Raw genomic sequence first — 19,757 nt, forward strand, 5'->3', positions numbered from 1 at the left:
TGGAAGCAGGAATAAAAGTGTCCCATAGGATTGAATTCAGCTGAAGCCTTAGCAGAACTCAATGGTATAGCAGGTGCTAGCTGATGAGAACTTTGAAGGAGGAGAAGTCAAAGGAGCCAGAGTGTGGGATCAAAACTGTGCTGGGCCCCAGGCTGCTAGGAGCTGACAGAGGGGGAGAGCGTTGCGTGTCCTAGAAGTGTGAAGACTTCTTCTGCCTCCTGTGCTGGAACAGATGAGCAGAAGTTCCTTGTCCCTGCAGTGACACCAGCAGAGAAGTCTTGCAGGGCTGACAGAACGTAGAAAGAAGTAGAAGCGTGTGGTGCTCTGGCCATGCGGCCAAGATGGAAATCCTGACTTTATTTTTATATAAATATATATTGAGTGATATGGCTTTTATTCTGATCAACAAAGTGTTAAAAATGTGCTGCTTTATTCGCCCATCCTCATTCACCTCCCCGCCTCTCGGCATCCCCTCCGCCGTCTCATTATGGTCCTCTGCGCTCGTGCACCTGCTTCTCCGCGCGCTCCCTGCTCCCCGAGTGCGCGCCCTTTATGACAGGTCGCCGCGCGGCCCCGCTTCCCGGAGCCCAAACACAGCGAATAGAAAGGGAACAATGGCAGCAGCCGGCGCTGCTGTGTGAGGATGGGGCAGAGGGCACGACTAGGGCAAGCAGGAGGTGCAGGCTAATGCACTGCTGAGAAAGAGTCGCCTCCTTTCTTTCCAGCCCCCTTCCTCCAGGGAGATGCAGAGAGCAGGGTGATGCACAAAGGGCTGTGCGCGCTGGGGAGGATGCAGCATCCTGCAGGAGGAGCAGAGACAGGGAGGAGCATCCACCTGCTGCAACCGGGGCTCCCAACCCATAGCTGTGTTCCTCAGTAACTGCTGCAGAGGGGTGGGGGGGATACTGACTGAGCCAGCACCCAGGGGACCACCGACCGCCACACAGCCAGCACAGGTGAGGAGGACACTCACCGGTCCAGCACATCAGTGGAAAGTCCCTGGTTCTGCACAGGAGACCCTGCCATTCATCCTCCATAGAAGACTCCAGCATCCAGAAGAGAAGAGCTGTGGTACATCCTGCACCCTCCTCATCCCTTACACCTCCCAGGCCAGCCATGTCACATTGCCTTCTATGTAAGTGCTTGTCTTCTATTACATTTTGGGGGGGGGGGGGGAGTTCCTGCAATCCACCATAGAAGCCTACCAAGGCCTCTCTTCTTGGAGAAATATGAGCAGGCCTGTAGTTTACCAGCCATCATGCTGCACGTTATTCCCTATGCTTGCCGCTACAGCATGGCTTACATCATGTGTATTTGTAGATCAGGGCTGTGTGTGTACAGTATATTGTTTTTCTTCCCCTACACTTGTCCTAATGGGAGTCAGTGTTTGTAAAATCAGGGCATAGTAAGATGTCAATGTTTCAGGCATCATGCACCTCCTATCCAACTAACCAATCACTAGGGCCACTAGTTCTTATTTCCCAAAAAGCCTTGTCCCTGGCGTGCATCATCTACACAGAGCTATTAACATATGCTCCGGCTTGACATTCACTTTATCCACATGACATTCCCTTTCAGCGTGCTTCTCTCCTAGGCGATGTGAATGAATGTAGGAAACAAAGCGATTCTGATTTTGTACAAAAATATATTAAAAAGATGACAGGAATGATGATAGTGGCATTGTAATGCACCATATTCATCCAGTGTGCCAAACTCACCGGTGCTTTGGATACCCCCATATTATATTGGGTGCTATTCATCCCGTTCCATTTACAGAACCAATCAATAGTTTGTTTTTTTGCCTTTCCAAATCTATAATCTACCTCTGGGGTGTAGATCCAACGTCCACAGGACCAACAAAAACTCTTAGCAGTCAGTCGCCTACATTAAAAGAAACCGCACATGAATGAAAAACACAATTAAATGTCTCCAGATACATTAAAAGCGACTTTAAAATAAACAGTTATATCATTATCTAACGTTTCCCATTAACCTCACTGAGCGTGTAAGGCAAATTATATTTTAATGAGCATTGTGTAAGGCCCCCCATCTATAGCCATGGCATATCATTTATCCATATTTAAGTCCATTTTCTGACATCATTATTTGGTTTAATTACTGTTTTGTCTGAAGTACTTTGGAGTATCCGTATTCCTGGAGGCTGGGGAATAAATTCTCCATAATGTCGCTAATTATGTCGGCGTCTATTAAATTATTCTTACTAATATAATATTAAGCAACTTGATCATTTATGTATACAGAGGCAGGCAGTGGTGCCATGGTTTGTGGAAAGATTATAAAGAGGTAATTTATTAATATAATCCTCACAAAAAGTGATAGAAATTGGCAAGAGGTACCTAGTGCATATTGCATGATGTCGGTTGTGAGGGCCATTGGGAGGTTAGGGGGCAGCAAGTATGCCCTGAAGGTCCACAGCTGGCCCATGAGACTCTACATTATAATTGGTAATATATGTACATACCTAAATCATTGCATCCAAAAAGTGTCTTTGATTGGACTTATTTGTTGCAGGAGTGTGTTTACCAGAGGCCTTGTTCGTATATAAATTCATGCATGATGGAGCATTGTGGCTTTTTTAACATCAACGTAGAGGAGTGATCTTCAGATTATCGTTTAGTGGATAGTATGATGCTCTCAGCACTTGTGACATCTTAGCTGTAATGTGTGGTACAAGTGGATTTTGTCTTTGCCACAGGCCATTGCTGTTCCCTCCACTTCCTTTCATATTCTGCCTTGCAATGTATCCCCTTATACATTACATTCTGCTTACTGTTTGTAGAAGATCATTTCCCTGCATTGGGTGCAACCATGCGGTGATTTGCTGTAAGAAAAAAAAATGATTTTCCAGAAAAATAATGCCAAAGTAGAAACATGTGTAGAAACATATTAACAAGGTTGCTGGCAAATAGTCTGCTTTATGAATGACTTTTAGAATGGATACTGGAGAAAAAATTAGGTTGCTAATAGAATTAACCATCTGTGTCAGGAGTAACAGAGATCTCCAGTGGGAACATTCATTTACAGTCTCAGATTCCTGATGTCTATACATAGATAGGTTAACCCCCTGTCTTCAGTACACTGTAGAATTTTAAAGGTATATTGTCCATCATAAAAGATCATCGTGACATTATAGAAATGACATAAATAGACTATATCTATCTATCTATCTATCTATCTATCTATCTATCTATCTATCTATCTATCTATCTAGTCCAAGGTTGTCATATGTTATATATCATGGGTACTCTAGTAGACAAGATCTGCCAATCACAATTCCAGTACATTTTGGAGCATTGCTCCTCATGATGTTTCTACACTTCATTTATTTTTATATAACAATTAATAGGTAAAGGAACGGACCCTTTCATTACCACCATAGCAGGGTCTGGAAGTGTCCAGATCCAGTTAAATACAAATGTTGTTCTTCTGGTTAATTTTAATGTCAATATTTTTAACAGAAACAGCAACATTTACCTAAAACTGAAATAGTTCTTCTGGTTAGACATCTAGGTATGAAATAAATATGATTTTTTATTAAAAGAACACTTGTCATTTTTATGTTGTTTCACCCTCAACAGTGTTTCTTCTGGTCATCAAGACCAGGTAATGACAACATGTATCACATGTTTTATAATCTCATCCACCCTTGATACTCTTTCCCACAGTATCTTCTTTCTAGTGTTACCTTGAAGGCCCTGTGGCTCCTCTCCTTTACTCTCAGCAGTTGGTCACTTTTTGGTTATATATGTGTGGGTCTTCTTCATAAAAGTGTCCAACAGAAGAACTGATATACTATTGGAAATGGACAGAAAAATTCAGTTCACTGGGGTGGCTAATATACTATGGGGAAGGAACAGAAGTATTTTTTTCTTTGGTTTGGCCCATGTGCTGTTGGTAAGGGACATAGGAATTCATTTCTCCGGGTTGACCCATAAACTATTGGGAAAGGAAAGAAGAATTAATTTCTCTGGGTTAACCCATATACTTTGGGTAACTGCAAATATTTAGTACTGTGCCATACGGCTATACTAAAAAATGTGCAATGAGTTGCTATTTAGATTGGTGGCAGAGCAGGTTGGTGTTCCACTTGGCTGACAGCCTTAAATACCAGTTAGTGTAAGCATACAGACAGAGAGACACTGGTATTATTTCATATCAACAACAAATCCCTATAAATGTAATTCAAATCGAGCACAGTACTTGATTCCTTGAAATATACAGATGTTTGGCTCAGAAATATGATGGTGCATAATTCTACCGAATATATTGGTATATGTATAATAGAAAGGGTTTAATAGCATGCCAATGTTGTACTTGAATATTTTTTGGTTTGTTACAATACCACTCTTTTTGTTGCTTCCCTGCCCTTTTATACAGAGTGGTACTTTAAAGTGGCCCTGTCATTTTAGTTTACGAAAAACAAAACCAGCTTGTAAAAGATGATGCATTCTTACCATTTCATCTGTGTCTTATAACTCTTATGGCAGTGGAGTTTTAAGACAAGGGTCACCAGAAAGATAAATATAAAGAATACAGATCTTCTTTTACATGTAGGCTTTACATTGGACATCATCATGACAGGATCTCTTTCAGGGAAATCTTTCTTAAAAAAACATTTGGTTGACATTGGTTTCCTCAATTTATAACTGCAAGTTGTCTTGCTCTTATGCTGTTCTTCCAGTGCCAACAGTTAGAGTCACTAATCTAGATCGAAAAAGTCTTTTATCAGGATTTCCCTCTTTGCACTAGCTTGTTGTGGGTCAGAGACTCAGATTCATTAAAGCCAGGTGGTCTGCATAACACCCAGGCAACTAACATGTTTAGAAGGAGCCCAGCAATCATAGGCTGACCATATCGACCAAACCAAACTTATTAGGTATGATGTAGTTATGGCTAAAGGTAATTGTCCAAAAAGGGTTGTAACCTTGCTGACAATCTATAGAGTTATTTAAAGTTGAACTCTTGGCAGGTATTTTGTGCCTCTGCCTAGCAGGACTGGGAAAGGGAAAAGTGCCACTATGGGTATGTCAGACGCTATTGCCCTTTCAGGCTAACAATGGAAGCTTGGTGACAGAAGTTCACTGCAGTAAATAGTAAGGTTGCTGTTGCTGAATTGTCTGGGTCACACAGTTGAACATTTTTACTGATCTTTTGGCAGATACTACTGTTAACATATTGGTGTTTAGTTGTGTAGAGTTTTGTTTTATTAGGTGATTTTATTATTATAATAAAAATTTTGATGTCAATAGGTACATTAGCATTTTAGGGTATATAAAGAGTAATACAACATAGAAAGTGGTGATAATCCAGCATTTTTATTTGATTCATGCATTCTTTGGTCAGTAACATCTTAGTGCGGAAAGATTTGGAAGCATTTTTCCCTTTATGTTTGTTGCAGACCTTTGGAAGGCATGACAGTCTCCAAAGTAGAGCATGACATTGCTAATGGAGTCTGGCTGTTAAGTATTCCCCAAAGTCTTGTTTTAGTTAACTGTATTCAGTGCCCTTGAAACAATATGAAAAAGACCTGCAGATTAAAGTTTAAATACACTTCTACTGTATTTATTTACACTTTTACTGTTTTTATTAGTATGATGTTTATGGTGCTGTTTTGTAAAACTATTTTAAACCAAATAATCAACATTTTATTATTTTGACAGGACCATAAAGTTTTGATGTTCACAATTATGACTTCACGTTTTTTTTTAAGGAAAGTCTGCCTTTACAACCAACACAACAATTAGGTGTAAAGGTAAAGGCTATAGGAGAAAAAAGTTGGTAAGTTGTTACTGCTAACTTTATGAAAATTCTAGTTGAAAATTCTAGTTGTCAGGTCGATACCCTTACAGTATGTTCTGGGGATCTGAGCTGGATTAAAAATTATAGCAAGTGAGGTCAGATCAAAGCCAGAACTCCAGATCAATATTTTACAGTTAAAGAGGAACTAAATCCACTATACTCGCCTATCCCCATTCCATTGCAGGGTGCTGCCATCTTCCTTTTACATTTTTTTCTGGATGTGATTTTTGGCCATCTTGATTGGCAGTGCTGGGATGAAGTTCATTAATTCCCAGCATGTGTAAAGCAAGTCAGGGTGCCAGTTTTAAGTCTTCAAAGTGCGACTTTAGTTCCACTTTAAATAACTAGGAAAGTGGTAAATAAAACTGGAGACATACAGTGACAGACAGCCAACTAACATTCTCAGAAAGAGAAATCAAGTTTCCCTAACCTACCTGCACAAGCTTTTATTTTTCTTGAAACATTTTGCGCATGCACTTCATAAAGACCAATTAGTATAAGTCCCTTCTCTCTCCGACTTCGATAAAAGGACCCTTTCTTCATCTGTGGCGGATTGATAAATGACCGATCAGGAACAAGAGGGCTGCCTCTTGCTCATCCACCTGTCCCTATTGAACGGAATGGCTTTGTGTGTACAGCGCTTGTTTGTTCATCTGTCACAATCATCTGATATCTCTCAGACATCTGCATGAGGCTTTGGCTTCAAAGTCATTGGAATCAAGCCTTTAGTAAAGAGGTCAAACAAATACAAAGAAGAGGTTCTCTAGCAAAGGAAGATAATAGCAGACATCTGATGCTCCCTGTTTTAGATAGTACTCTGTTTTAAAAAGTTAAAAATGGCTGACTGGTGTTATTAATATTGATACAACTAGAGCACTCACTGTCTACCTTCCCTGAATTCAGGTGATTGAAGGTCTTTATGCTTGTTTCTTGTGGCACTTCAGCATCCCTTATTTACATATTTATCAAAAGTACAAATATATAAGTTCTACATTTTGTGACAATATAATCTGCTTTAAATATGTGCCAACAAGTTTAAAATACATATTTGAAAACCTTTTATACAATTTTCTAGGAAGAAATAAAATAATTTGAAGAATTCTTATAAAATGGTTTCTTTGGTGAATTTTCTATAGTTTAGGTAAAAGTTTTTCCTGTAAATTGAAGTCCAACAGAACCTGACTTTTTAGTTTTTGCAACACCAGCTTTTTATCTTTCCGGCTGCCTGTATTTGAGATTCTATTTCTATTTGGGATTCTATTTCACAGGCTGTGGACATAACTTGAGATTCCACCATCATCATTGGATCAGTTTTTCTTTGCTTCTGTAGCAAAGAAAGAAACAATTGTGTGGTGTCATTTGTCTTTAGTAAAACCTTAAAGGGACACCTAATGTTGAGGTCAAACTTTCGATTTTAGGCTGACTATGTATCTAGAGGCAAAACTTTTTTTTACAAGTTTTGGATGCTGTAGTAAATGATTAGAACCCCTTTCAAGGTTTTTATTTCTGTCTTTTTGTTTCTTTTAAAAAAGATAAACCTTCTCTGTGTTCTATTGACCAGTACTAATTACTAGGACTTCAAGTGATGTAACTATAAATAAAAGGGAAATCTTTCAATGCCGGCATGGGTCTTGGTGGCCACTGTTTTGAGAGGATTTTCCTCACTTAGGAGTGATTTCTTTTTACTTCTAGTTGTATCTGTAGGACAAAAAGTGAAGGAAAATCTCCATAATGGGTCTTAGATAGCAATAAAAATCTGATACCGGTAGCTTTTAACATTTCCCTACTCTATACAAAAAAAACTTTTTCTTAAATACAGGGAAAAGGTTTTCTTTCAGTGTTTATTATTTTTTCCAAACCCAATTTGTTAGGCATACATTATGTGGTTTTCCCTTCAAATTAACAATTGACATACAAATTGTTCCAGTTTTAAAATGTACATCTACTTGTTTAAAAATTGATTTTCCCACTTGTGTATAACAAAGTGAAAAAAGTGTCTGCAATAGATGTTCAGCATAACTTCCTGTTCCTATCGTATTTTGATCGATTCAATATTGATTGTGACACACAAAATGGTTTTAATGTCAAAACGACAGTTAACCAATTGATCAAAAAATTCCTTGCATGATGAATTTTTGATTGTCATTCCACTTCAATACTGATAGTAAACAATCAATAAAATAGCATTTATGTAAAGAGCTTTCACTGATTTGATCTGATTTTTTTCTAATCAAAAAATCACAGTATATGACTAGCATACCTTTGGTTTCCTCAATCACCTTTTTTTTTTTTTTTTTTTTTTTTTTTTTTGTAAAATGGCATGTCTTGAGTTTCTTTCAGTTCTTTTTGCCAGGACAGCTATCGTGACATTTTTTTTATATCTGCCTTGTTGAATAATATCATAACCTGCCTACAAACCAAACCCCAAACAAAGCTAGAGGAATAATTACTTGCAGACTTTTAAGGATTTTTTGTCCCCTCATGAAGAAATATGACAAAAATGTAGATGGCTGGAGATGCTTAACATTGTATTGTGATGACCTGTGTGTATATCACTTCTAATTTGTTTTAGATGATCAAACAATTTCATTTAGACAACATGGTTTACAGATGCAGGGTTTACATCCTGCAGTGTTCCTTTTTCTCCAGCTATGACTCACCTCTGTGCACACCTATCTAAGGTTGTACGGATCATGACCAGGAAACAATAGCCAATGTCATTTATACCCTAATTATACAGGAACATTGTATTCCTTTTTTAATTTATATATATTCATGCTTTTCTGAGAAAAAAACATTGTGTATACAATATATTTATGTCTTAAAGCAGAACTCCAGTCAAAATAAAATTAAAATCTATGAGCGTGCCTCTTGTCAGCACATAAATAGATTGGCTTTTTTCATGGCTTTCTTCTTTTATACTGCAGTTGTACAAGCCCTGCAAGAGGCTGCTACCTGGTCCAATCCAGGCAGTGTGTTTTTAAGTGATTTATAAGTGAAATATTCATAAGTTTATGCAAATATTATAAGTGATGCATGTAATAATATGTGTCTGATTACAGATTTGCATTAATGCATGCCTTTTATGTCTATCTGCCTAGAGGTCAGCTTAATTATTATTCATTTGTTTTGTTAACGGACTCTTTACCAGAGAGTTTTACTTACATTCTGCGGATTATATAGGATCAGAGTAACTGGTGGCAGCCATTCTTTGAGTCACAGAGCTGTTTGACAATTATATCTGAATTTTACTTGTTTGTTTTACCTTACTTCACATCACTGCTCCTTTTTGTACTGTTTTTAAAATGAATGTTCAAGTGTTTTTATGATCGCACAATTCTTTGTTAGGAATTTTTGGCGGTACAGACAACTGTCAAGGTCCAGCTTGGCTTTAACAGAAATGGAATTGAGTTCAGCATTCTGTTTGCTTCCTATATGGAGCTCTTCATTGTCACTTTTATTGGGATAACCTTCTACATCAGTGGTCACCGAACAGTAGTCCGTAGACCACTGGTGGTCTGCGAGAAAATTTTGGTGGTCCACAGAAAAATTTGGACATTATTTGCAATTTTTATGTTTGAATAATAATAAAACAAAAATAATATTCTAATAAATTCCTATATTCTGAATGGCAATTTTCACCTTTATATTGCATTCTCGAACTGTACTCGATACAGAAAAACAAGGGAGGCACACCATGACGTCAGTGTAGTCTTACATTGTATGAGGCAACTGTTGCTGAGCTGTACGCTTCAGTATTGTTTCCACCATTACAACAGACACCCCGCTCCGCAAATACCAATACTTATCTGATTGTTCTCTCTCTCTCTCTCTCTCACAGACACACACACAATTATATGCAACCTTATTCTCTAAAATTTTGGTACATACTTGGGTCAATATCCACCACAGATTCCACTACCTCCTCTGCAGGGAAACCAGAATCAACTCTGCATAAAAATAAAATAATAAAAAATTTGAAATATATTTTAAAGTAATATATTTTCAATTTATTTAAAATAATACATTTTTTTTTAATGAAATATTTAACAATATCCTACCTTCTACCTCAACCTGCTCCTCTGGACGCTCCTTCAGCTGCCCCCCTACCTCTAAAAAAATGAAAAACAACATACAATATTAACAAAATTACTAATAATTAAAAAAATATAAAAAAATACAAATAAATTAAAAATAGTTTCCCAAAATATTACATTACCTGAAAAGAATAATTTTCCAAAACCAAAATTTACAAACTAAAAAAATGTATATTTAGGTTTTTTGGTCATACGACGCCTTAACGCCTCCAGTACGTCCCTCTCACGGTTTTTTTTAAATCAGACCACCTTTTCCGCAACTGGTCCTTGGATCGCTTGTTACCAAACTTTCCTTGTATTCACCGCTGCACCTTCTCTAAAACCCGATTTTTTTTTTCTAGCATTCTGGGATATGTAATGAGCCCTCCTACAATCATAATCCCACCTCTCCAGGATATATACTAAAACCTCCATCTCCTCTCTTGTCATTGGTGTGGCACAAGTGGCTGGCTGGCTCTTTGCTGTGACATTTCTCTCACATGACAGGAAACAATAACAGGAAGTGGCTGGATTTGCAAAGTGTTGTGGGAAATCAGATGTGCAAGGTGCAAAGTCCGGAACGTGCGTTTGTTCGTTCGTACGAAAATTTGTCCGATAATTCGCCCGACCATAGTTATTGAGGTAGGTGATGCTGCATATTTTTATATGTTTTTATATGTTATATGTTTATAGTTTTATATGTTATATTTTATTGTTTTTCACAGATCATGTCTTATCATGGATTTAATATTTCTGGCTTCATGCGCGAGTTTATTGAGGCATACAGGTCCCATCCCTGTCTGTGGAAGGTATATGTGAAGCAGAAGATACAAAACCTGTGGACCGTTTTCAAAAAGGAAATGAACAAAATAAAGTCTTCACAGCGGTCAGGTGCTGCAGCGGATGATGTATACATACCTAAATTATAGTACTTTAATCTGTTAGCATTCACCACAGATCAGGATGATGGTCGGCCATCAGTGTGCAGCCTGGAAGAAGCGGACAAGGATGCTGGGGAAGGTGTACACAGAGATGCTGGGGAAAGCCTTGATGAGACTCCTGAGATATTCAAGACACCAGACCAGGTAAGTTATTGAAAAATGTTTTTTATTATACAGTTTATAAAAACACAGGCACAGCTACATATAGTACAGTATAAAACATATAGTACAGATTTTTATTGCCGTTCTACAAACATTGTGGAATACAGACTATGTCATGCTATCCTGCCATTCTACTGCTCCAGTAGTGTTGAAGTACTTCAAGTACTTGCTTCGGTTTTCTTTAGCCAACACTGAAGCATTCTGAGGTACTGCAACCTGTAGATCCACTAGAGCAGTGAATTGGTTACTGCTTTCACCCGGTGCTGCTGTAGCAGAATCTTGCTCCATTAGAGGACCAAATGATGCACTGCAATTATTCCGGCGTTGAAAATTATGTAGCAAGCAGCAAGCATAGACTACTTTGTCAATTTTGTCCATGTGGAGATTGATAGCTGTATGGAATATTCAGAAGCGATTTGCTAGAATACCAAACGCATTCTCAACCACCCTCCTAGCACGAGATAATCGGTAATTAAACATTTTTTTATGTTTGTCCAAGTTTTTGTGAGGATAAGGTTTTAACAGGTTTTCATGCAATGCAAATGCTTCATCTGCAACAAACACAAAGTTCAGTCCCTCCACAGTTTGGCTGTTTCTAGGTAGGTGCAGTTGCTTGATCATCAGCTTCCTGTAAAATGGCGTACCATCCAGAACCCCTCCATCAGACGTGCCTGTTTCTTCCTTTGTCCACTAAAACAAATTCATAACGGGCATTCACTATTGCCATGAGCACGATGCTGATGAACCCTTTATAGTTATAATAATACTATCCACTGTCTGCCGGTGGGGTAATTCTTACATGCTTCCCATCAATTGCTCCTCCACAATTTGGGAAGTTCCATAAATCTTGAAATTCTGAAGCGATGGCCAGCCATTTCTCTGGTGTATCAGGAAACTGAAAGGAGAACATAGGAAGAGTTTAATATGCATAATATTATGTTCTATTTATATGTTCCATTTATTTTTCTTGCAGACTTCCTCCTGTAGTGAACCTACAGAGAGCTCACCTGCCGCCACATCATCCACTCCGATGAGTTCCAACCAAAAAAGGGGTCCGAAAAGAAAACATCAGGAGCTGGAAAAGAAGGAAGCATTGAAGAAAGCCATGTCCATATTAAACGAAAAAGAGGATCACTTGGATGGCTTCTTTATTGTATCAAAACTGCAGCAGATGTGCCCAGAACGTGCAGGTGCTGTGGAGATTATCATGACAGATTTGGTGAACAAAGGGATGATGAACCAACTAAACCCACAATACCCTACTTATACCTACCCCTATCCATACCCGCAGCCTCATCACTACCCTTCCTCCAGTACACCAGATCAGTACAGTTTTGGCAATGAAAGCCTCCATTTCACTGATTTATAGTGGGAGTGTGTCACTCAAATGTTAATTGTTTTTTGTTGATAATGTTAAATTAGTTATGTTTTATTTTTTATGGTTATTTATACTTTTTTTATTGGCACTTTGTTACATGCACTTTGTTAAATAAAAAGTATCTTTTGTTTTTTTTTTTAATGATTGTATGGCGCCTCTACTTTCATGTACTCATCTTTCAAGCAGACGATAATTGCTGCACATGTCTCGGGGATGATATGACCCATTGCTTGCGGTGAGATCCCAGTGGAGAACTTCATGTCCTGAAGAGATCTTCCAGTGGCAAGGTATCTCAGCGTGGCAATCAACCTCTGCTCAGGTGTAATGGACTTCCTCATGAAGGTATCTTGTTTCTGCAGAAAAGGTCCAACTGCAGAAAGTAACTGCTGGAACAGACATCTGACATACGAAGATAATTCTTGTAGTCATCTGGGAATGAGTGGCGCAGTTCCCGTAGCAGATTCTCATGTGAAATGTTGTCTCGGTCCAACAACCATTCCTTACACCACATTCGCAGCTTCTTCTCAATGTCCTCCTCTTCAGCACTAAGCAGACACATCAAAGCAAGAGCTGCTTTCTTCTTCCTTGAGAACACTTTGAAGGGCATATTGCACAGAGGGACAAAGAAACAGTGTGGTTAATGTCGTTCGTTTGACCCGAAGGTTCGTACACACTGTTCACTTCTCTGGTGCACATCACTTCCTGTATCGTTCAAACGATCGCATCTATCGTGTACAATATCGTTGAACGATCCTGACGTTATCTGCATGTACAAGATTTGTGCTATATGATCGTTCAAAGATATCGTGCAGGATCGTTGGTCGTTCGTTTACCAACGATATTTATTGGAAGTGTGTACGTAGCTTTAGATTCAAATAAAAAAACACCCATAATGAGTGAGAAAAAGCAAATATTTTGCATTTCTTTTGATAATAGAAACAATATTAATACTTCAACTAGGAAGATAATTATTTTTCCAAATGTAGTTATCTTTAAAAAGAAATTATAGGAATGGTGTGCAGGATTTAAAGTTATGAATTTAGTGGTCCAATTGGTCCGAAAGGTTGGTGACCACTTTTCTACATTTTTCTTTTCTACTCAGCAGAGGACAGAAATGACAGTTCAGCATTCTGGTTGCTATACGGAGCTCTTCATTGTGACCTTTAGTAGGATAACCTACATTAGTGGTCACCAACCAGTGGTCTGTAAATATAAACCCCCTAACCACCATCTGCTACTTGGATATGCTAAGTGTGCAAAAGAAGCCCCAACCTCCACTATTGCCATCAATGGGGGGCGTCAGGCTGGCTTTTCAGCTCTGATCAAATGACAGGACCACTTCCCTGTTGTTCAGCTTGTAAGACTTTGCACAGAAATGTATCTTCTTTAATCCTTTTCAAAATGCATTCAGAAAACTTCCATCCATCTGCTCTGGCCTTTATAACCCATAAACTGCATTTTAGCTTTCTATAAACACCACCTAGTTCTTCTCATTTGTATAAAAATTGGTCTTCACAGTGTGAATCTTCTTGTTTTGCCAACGTGCCAAGTTTAGTGCTGATTGCTTATGTGGTTGCGAAGATACGGCATGTTAAAATCACTTTCAAATTTTTTATTTTTTTTTTACCATTTCAAACTGTAGCAGTTGGTTATTTTAGTGTGAACTTTTTCCTATGTTCCCTAAAAATAATTAGATGTTTATTTCGTGAAATGCTCTTCTCTATTGAAACTTGGTTATTATCCAACTGGAAACCAAGTTTACTGGTAACCAAGTTTTTGTACTTTTTTAGTTTAGTTGGAGTTCTAATTTTTTTAAACAAATTTACTAGTACAGTAAAACAAATTAGAGAATATTATTTATTATACACTAAAAAGGATTTTTTTTAGATTTAGGTTTGACTATTGAAAAAAATCACCTTACAGCAAATGTTATAACAATATACTCTACTTTCAGTTATAATTTAGACATCTCTATGTATATGCTTTCTCTTTATTTATTAAAGTTTTACAGAAAGCTTTTAGCAGTATTTGTTCAGGTACCCAGAATATTAAGGGGAAACAAATTTGAACAATAAACATGACGGTATTATTATAGGACATGATTATTTGAAACACTTTTTTTGTAAAAACAATTTGGAATGATCTTTACAAATCTTTATATATTTTTCAAATAATTGATCCTATGGTTCAAATACCATTTGTGGTGTTAGTGGTGAAGGGAGTAAATGATTAACAGTTAATAGTAGGGGCAGGTTCACACCCGTCTTAAGAGTGAGCGATTCCATGTGGCTCCCCGTTGGAACTTTAGCACTGGTTCTTAAATAACTGGCATCTGCACTTTTGACAGCTGGCAGCAGTAAGTGGTACTAGCACCAATCACTGCTGCCCCCATTCATTCCCTATGGAGCTGCTGCATGGAGTCCACCGAGAGGCAGCGATTCCTGGCGCTAGGAAGCGGCACCACATCCTCACTACAAGTGTGACATTGCCTTACTACAATGCACAGTTGGATGTCTCCAATTTTTTTTTTATCTGGAGCCATGTGTTTATTTTATACTTTTACATTTTATGTATTGTGTTAAAAAGTGAAAAAGGTAGTTTATAGCATATGTCAAGGCACAATTTTTCCTTGAATGGAGTAGGGAAGGGTTAGCCCCTACATCAGGTTTTTATTGATATCTGTGTCCCAGCAGGGGAGTTTCATCCCTCTCAGTACTTCATCAGTTCATCAGTACTGGTAATGTTTGCCAGTGAAACAAAGTATTAAGGTCAAATTTTAGGTTTGTTTCTAGAACAAGAGGGAATCTTCTGTTGGAGGGGCCTTCTCCAGGGAGAAACGGCACTCTATTTAACTTTCTGTTGTGTCTTTGGGACACAGCAAAAAAAAACCTGAAACGATTTAAAAGTAAAAAAAAAAAAAAAAACTCCCTAAAAAGTAAAAATCAAAACTACAAGACTATGGTGTGTCCTATATCTATCAAAAGCTGTAAAAAGGTTTTGGCTGGAGATCCACTTTAGAGTATATCCAACACTTTTTTAAAAAATGTAATGTAAAAGCAATTTTTTAAAAAAGTGTTGGATATACTCTAAAGTGGATCTCCAGCCAAAACCTTTTTACAGCTTTTGATAGATATAGGACGCACCATAGTCTTGTAGTTTTGATTTTTACTTTTTAGGGAGTTTTTTTTTTTTTTTTTTACTTTTTATATCTTGAAAGAAGTGGGGGCCAATCTCACCTCTGTCACTTTAACAAATGCATCCTTTAGAAGATATGCCCTCTCTTCTGGTAACAGAAGATTCTTCCTCACCAAGCTGAACTTCTAAAGATGGATTTTTTACTTTAAATAAATTTGTTTTAAACTACATGTTTATGCATGCAGTAACATTTCTGAAAATGTGCTAAAAGTTAGTGCTAGAGGATAGAAGAGAGAAGATGAAATCAGTGTCTTGATATTTATAAATGGATACTTTTTGTTGATAGTTGAGCCTAGTTTTTTTTTAATCTTTTTGCCCCTTCCATTGTGTATCTGTATCCTACCCTGACTTCATCGTGTTTTTCACCTTACCATTCACAGGTTGGGTAATTAGGACTATACTAATAAACTAGGTGGAGACTAGAGGTGGTTATTTTCAGTCAGGTGCATCTACACTTTCTGTGATAGTTATGAACAAAAATGGACAATGTTCTTATCGTCTTCATCTTCTTTAGTAAACTATGTAAATGTGTTTATAACAGAAGCCCTTTATTTAGTGTTACTTATGCAATCACCACAGATAAACAGTGAACTGATGCTAAAGACATTCTAAGCACTGTGATAATTAATATTTGGGGAATGCTCAGTCATTTTTTAGTTCATATGCTCAGCTCTTACATATTTTACTGTATTACTCTCATAGTGAAGGATGGATGGCAGATAGGAGACCAGGAACAGTACACATACTGTGAATGAAGGCTGAAAGCATTTGTGCACACACAACCATCCACCGTGAACAGAGATATTTCGAATAAAAGAAGCTTTTCTTGGCCTTGTCTTCTGTATTCCTGAAGTTGAATTGCCCTTGCACTCACCCTGTTCTAATTCGATTGCCCTCTCTATTTGTGAACCCTGGGGCTAACACTGACAAGGACACATCAAGGGATATTAATCTGAGACTAGTACATGGATTCAATGCTTACAGGTCTATCAATACAATGTATTATTTGGTGCAGTGCAGTGTTATTATAATGCTCTGTAATTTAGTATTCCTCAATATGTGTTCAGCGTAGAATGCAGATTTGTTGCTGCAAAAATTACATCATGCACATTTTAAATGCACATACAGATCTGGAATAGCAAACAACATGTAGCCTTATTTTTGTAGCATGTATAATAAAAATTAGTAATATAGCAAATATTACGTTAGGCTGACTTTTGCAATAAATCTACTTATCAGATATTATGCTTTCAGTGGTATTTTAGTATTCTTTAGTAGCAGAAAGGTAAACCTGGATTTAAAGTGTACATAAACTCACAATTTTTACTTAACATAAAAGGGTGGACAACCCTTATATGTAAGGTAACAATTCTGTTTGTTTTTTTTTAATCTACATCGCTCGATCTTGCTTGTGTCGGGTGATGTAGTAAGAAGAACGCGGAAGAAGAGCAGAAGAAAATTGATGCTGAGACGACTCGGGACATGATGGAAGAGACCTCTGGACCGATTGACTGCTCTGCGGGATTGAAGGTAAGTGGATTTTGTTTGTTTTGGGTGAGGTTTGAGTTTACTTCCTCTTTAAGCTGATTTACCCCTGTGCAAATATTTTTGTTTAAAAGACAACTGAACCCAAAAATCATAATGTAATATATAGGTACTGAGTATTTACCAGATGTGTGGGCTGCATTGATTTTCTTTTTTTCAGACCTAGCATTTTTGATTTCAGAAACTCTTTTGCACTACCCCAAACCCCACATCCTATTCTGCAACCTGGGAGTTCTGCAGACAGTACTTTATTTTTCATTTTGCTTTTAAAATAGATCTTGCTGTGGCTCATGTGATCTTAGGTAGGCTGTAGAGAGCCCTACAGATGACAGGCCCAGGATCCAGTCACCGCTGCATCCCCTGAAGCTATTATCTCTGCTGCATTAGTTACATAATTTATAAAAATTTTCCAAAACTGGAGAAGAAGATAGCATGGGAGAACCTGAGTGATCCAGCAAACCTGGAATCAGTATCTTAAAAATCATTTGTTATTAGTTGGTGAATGTTTTCAATCCTGGGCCGTATCCATTTCACGTTTCCTGGATCACACAGGTTCTCCCAAACACAGTCTACTTTCTTCAGCCCATAGTCTCTTGCATCTAGATCTATTCTTGATGAAGCCAGGTTCTTTACTGCATGGCTACAACTTTTGGCAGAATGGGGAAGGCTTACAATCCCTGTCAGGAACTTTAATGCTGTATGTGAACCCTTTGAGTGATTTACAACTCTGGTAATTATTGTCATCAAAAAAAAAAAAAAAAAAAAAAAAAAAAAAGGAAAACCACTTTTCTTTAGTTTTCATAAGTAAAGAAAACTCCTTGAAGAAATGTCTACTCCTTTCCTTTTTTGGCTCTGGGACAGAATGTGAAATAAAATCTCCCCAGTGGGTAGTCTACAGTAAAAATAAACCTGGCCGGGCTTTGGTAACAATTCCCAGCTCAATTCAAAACTAAAAATAACAACATTAATTGACTGTAGATAGAGAACGGTTGAGATATAATGTGATATCCACAGAAGGAGTGCTATATTTTAGTACATGGGCTGCGAAAAAATGCTGATATAATGGGAATACGATTACGTTGGTGTCTGCAGGCTACACCCAGTTTGTTTTCTTTTTCTATTGCTTTATTATTCTCCAGGGCTGTATTTTATGTTCAGAATTATTTTGCTAAATTGCCTTTATAGGATAATACAATAACAAATAAAATTTCTGAAATCAGAAAGTGATACCATGAGATTTAGGAGAAGTTTTTTTTTCTTGGTGCTTTTAGTTTGTCGTTAGTAGTCAGATAATAAAGCTTTTGCTTTGCCAGTAGCAATGTATCTATCCGAGCTGGGATGCTAGCACGACATTTATAACTCCTGCAAAAACAAACACAAATCAGATGAATGGCCAGCTTCCTACTTCTGTCATTTTTCACCAGAGCCGTCGGAGTGTCAACTCTGTACACCTGATATAAATTGGCTGAAAAATTAGGAGATCAATAAGGTAAAAACCATGTTGGATTTTTCTGCAATTTATCTGTATTCTAGTCTATAAAACATGTTTTCAGTTACAGATTTACAGCTAAGATTTTAGCTCAGAAAATGCTGACAGCTCAGCGCATGTATATAATGGGAATTGGCACATTTTCCTTTTGTTTCACGGTGTTAGTTTTGTGAACAATTTTTTTCAAAATTCCATTAACTAGATACAGTTGTGTACAGTCCTCTTTAGTAAGTACTTTAGAAAGTATTTCCACTTTAATTTACAAGGTTTTATATATTAGAAAATCATCTGGTACTAACATTCTAAAATGTTTAAATCTAACCCTAGGGGTAAAAAAAAACACAGAACATATTCCAGTGTGTCACTATTTTTTTACCAAAATAAAGCCAAAAAGGAGAACCCATATGTTAAAAACTAAGTTCACCCCATGATTCAATACTTTGGATTGATTGTATGATTTTATCAGTCTATAACATCATTGTGAACAGATTCTTCCACAACTTTGCTTTAGTTTTTTAACGTTTGTGAACATTTGTTTGTGCACAGCTCACTTGAGGTCCTGTCACAGCATTTTAATTGGGTTAAGGGTCAGGACTTTGGCTTTACAACACCCTCATTTTTGTATCCATTCCAATGTAGGTTGGTTGATATACAGTGTTGATATTCAAGACAAGCCCAAATCATCACCCCTCTACCACCATACATGACAGTATGAGGTATTTGTGCTGATGGTTTTCACCAAATGCAGATTTGTGCCAACCATTCTGGCCAACCATCTCACTTTTTCCAGAAGTGTTGTGGTTTGTTCAGACTCAACTTTGATTCCTAAGTCTTGCTTATTTTTTGCTTTTTTTGCTTTCTCCTGACAACCCCATCAAACAAGCTATAACTGTTCACTTTTTCTAATTATACTGTAATGAAAATTTAACATGGTAACTGAAGCCTGTAGAGACTCAGATGTAACTCTTGTTTTTTTTGCAGGTTTTCTGTACATTGCACCTTAGGGTGAATTTCCTGGGAAGATTAGCAGCTGTCCTAATTTTTTTCCACTTGTTAATAATCTTTCTTACTGTAGAATGATGGATTTCAAATTGTTTGGAAATGATGGATGGGCAGCAAACAATTGCTTCCCTGGGATCATTGCTGATGTC

At 37.5% G+C, this 19,757-nt stretch overlaps 1 protein-coding gene across 5 annotated transcripts in view; it reads left to right on the plus strand.

Annotated features, from left to right (window-relative positions):
- Nucleotides 1-452: 452 nt before the first annotated feature.
- Nucleotides 453-19,757, plus strand: part of NEXMIF (neurite extension and migration factor) — a 306,480-nt gene continuing 287,175 nt past the window's right edge. For 4 of the 5 annotated variants that reach the window (XM_072429679.1, XM_072429676.1, XM_072429677.1 and 1 more), the window contains exon 1: nt 453-1,135. The gene's annotated coding sequence lies outside the window, so the exon portion shown is untranslated. Of the gene's footprint in view, nt 1,136-10,258; nt 10,539-10,621; nt 10,982-11,972; nt 12,471-19,757 lie in introns of those variants that run through there. The other variant, XR_011923262.1, reaches the window with a different exon arrangement.

This window comes from Pyxicephalus adspersus, chromosome Z, assembly GCF_032062135.1.
Source record: "Pyxicephalus adspersus chromosome Z, UCB_Pads_2.0, whole genome shotgun sequence".
NCBI lineage: Eukaryota > Metazoa > Chordata > Amphibia > Anura > Pyxicephalidae > Pyxicephalus > Pyxicephalus adspersus.